Source organism: Cydia splendana, unplaced genomic scaffold, assembly GCF_910591565.1.
Source record: "Cydia splendana unplaced genomic scaffold, ilCydSple1.2 scaffold_110_ctg1, whole genome shotgun sequence".
Taxonomy (NCBI): domain Eukaryota; kingdom Metazoa; phylum Arthropoda; class Insecta; order Lepidoptera; family Tortricidae; genus Cydia; species Cydia splendana.
The window spans coordinates 66,713-69,298 of record NW_026946836.1 but is presented as its reverse complement, the minus strand read 5'-3'; positions in this window follow the sequence as shown (position 1 = coordinate 69,298).

Here is a 2,586-nt window from a genome sequence, read left to right as displayed (position 1 = left end):
ACTTTTTTTTTGATTTCGTTTCCTTTGAAATTGAGTTAGGTTCTTAGGTTTAACTGTATTCATGAAGCCTATTGAGAGGAATACAGTAAAAACATTATTTCCTTCGTATTTGGGTACCTACGGTTCCTCATTCACTGTCAATACCCGGCAAAATACACAGAAACTGTAACTATAACGGATGAAAATAGATTTTTACCTAGTAATAAAAAATATTCGAATATTCGAAACCTGAGCGGCCGAATATTCGAATATCAAAACAGGTCGAATATTCGACATATTCGAATATTCGAATATTCGAATTGCAAGCCCTAGGCGGAGCTTACAAAATGAGCAGTTAAGCATAAAGTTTTAAAATATATATAGATTACAATTTTAATCTTGCTTTTAAATAAGAAAAAACGTTAACACTAGCATTTAAGATTTGCAAGCGAAACTAAGCACCTATTAAACTATGCTAAGGAAGTTCCAAAATCAAACAAAGAAAAGATCGTTACAGCTTAACGGTAAATAACCGTTGAACACACATTCCAATTTACTACTCCCTAAAGCACTCTTAAATGTTCAACACTTACCCAAAGGGGTTACACTGGCTCTAACCGTTATTACATGTACTAAACGAGTACAGAAACTCAGGCAATTACTATAGCCCTTATTAAATTGTATGCGCTGCGAGTGCGCAACATGCACGGACGCTGCGAGAGAGCGACGTGCGCCTGCGTTGAATCTCAGAAAGGAATGATCGCCGGACGGACCGCGGCGCGGCAACCAGACAGCGCGGGGGGAACGCGGCGAGGGGCATGGAACCGGTCGGTAGCCCAAGTACTGATTCGCGCGGCGAGTACAGTCAGTCGCGCAAATAACAAGTTGAGATTAGAATTAGACTACACGTTATTACTTTAATCCCTAGATTAGTGTAGGTAACAAGTAAATGTTAGGTAAGTGTTAAAATATCATACTTATAAAATAATGTAACTTATATTAATGAACGCAGAAATAATTACATACGATTAACCTAGGTTACGTAACATTTATGTTACAATATATGGGACAGCGGAGCCAAGTAATGTGGTCTAGCAAGCAATCGACGCGGATACTAACGATTCTGTAAGCCCCTGCTACACGGCAGCCGACAAGCCCCCAAACCGCGTGGCCTTGGTCTGTCCCGGACCGTGTAGACAGTTGTTACCAACAAAATTTCGTTTGACCTCCGGACGCCCTTGGCATGCGAGCGCGCGCCAGCGACCGCTGTCTGAGCGGTCGGTCCGGAACCGTGTAGCCGCCCGACGCCGACCGCACTAGGCCATTTCGCTTGAAGGACGCGCCGTGTGCGCTCGTGTGGTTAATAGCCATGCCATGGGTACTCAGTAGCATTTCTAATAATTCATCAAATACTTTCCTCTTCATTCTCAGAAAGTTATGTATGTCCCCGTAGCGTAGTCCAGCGAATTCATTAAGTTGAAATGACTCAACAAATGCCGTTTTTTGAGCCAGCTTTTCATTCATATACCCTTTTCTTTTTTTACAAACTTTTTATTAACTTGCAATATACCTAATGTAAGTATGTAAATCCCAACAAAAACATAAATGTGAAATGAGAGCCAAGTTCAATATTAAGAATATGTGTCGTTGTTGACTCGCCGACAAAAGAATTGAGATCTATATGGGTGCCAAGTTCTGTGTTGTGTAGAAAATCCTGAAATTATAAAGGAGTTGTCTTGGCTAGTTTTTACGTATAGGCTACTTTTCTAAAATTTGGTTTGTTGGTAAAAACTAGCCAAGTCAAAAATCCTTTATAATTTCAGGATTTTCTACACAACACAGAACTTGGCACCCATATAGATCTCAATTCTTTTGTCGGCGAGTCAACAACGACACATATTCTTAATATTGAACTTGGCTCTCATTTCACATTTATGTTTTTGTTGGGATATCATTACTTTTTGTACAGAAATTACTATAGTAGGTATTCATCAGAAAAGCAGTTTGCCTAAGCTGAAAAGGAGACCCTAGCTAACGCGCGGTCAATTGTTAAAAAGTTTCAGTTTTCAGATTTTTTTCTTTTTTATACGCCTAATAGTCTAGCTTCATGCCAAATATCAAGTTTCTAAGTGATCTAGAAGTGGGTTAGGTTTTTGGTTTATAAGTATTACCTAATTAATTTTTTTACATGTAAATATCAATAATTTCCAGTTTTCAGATTTTTCCCTCTATATAAACCTAATAGTCTACCTTGATGCCAAATATCAAGTTTCTAAGTCATCTAGAAGTGGGTTAGGTTTTTGGTCTATAAGTATTAATTATGTTTTTTCCATCGAATTATCAATAATTTCCAGTTTTCAGATTTTTCCCTATATATACACCTAATAGTCTACTTTGATGCCAAATATCAAGTTTCTAAGTGATCTTGAAGAGGGGTTAGGTTTTTGGTCTATAAGTATTAATTTTTTTTCCATCGAAATATCAATAATTTCCAGTTTTCAGATTTTTTCCTCTATATACACCTAATAGTCTACCTTGATGCCAAATATCAAGTTTCTAAGTCATCTAGAAGTGGGTTAGGTTTTTGGTCTATAAGTATTAATTCTT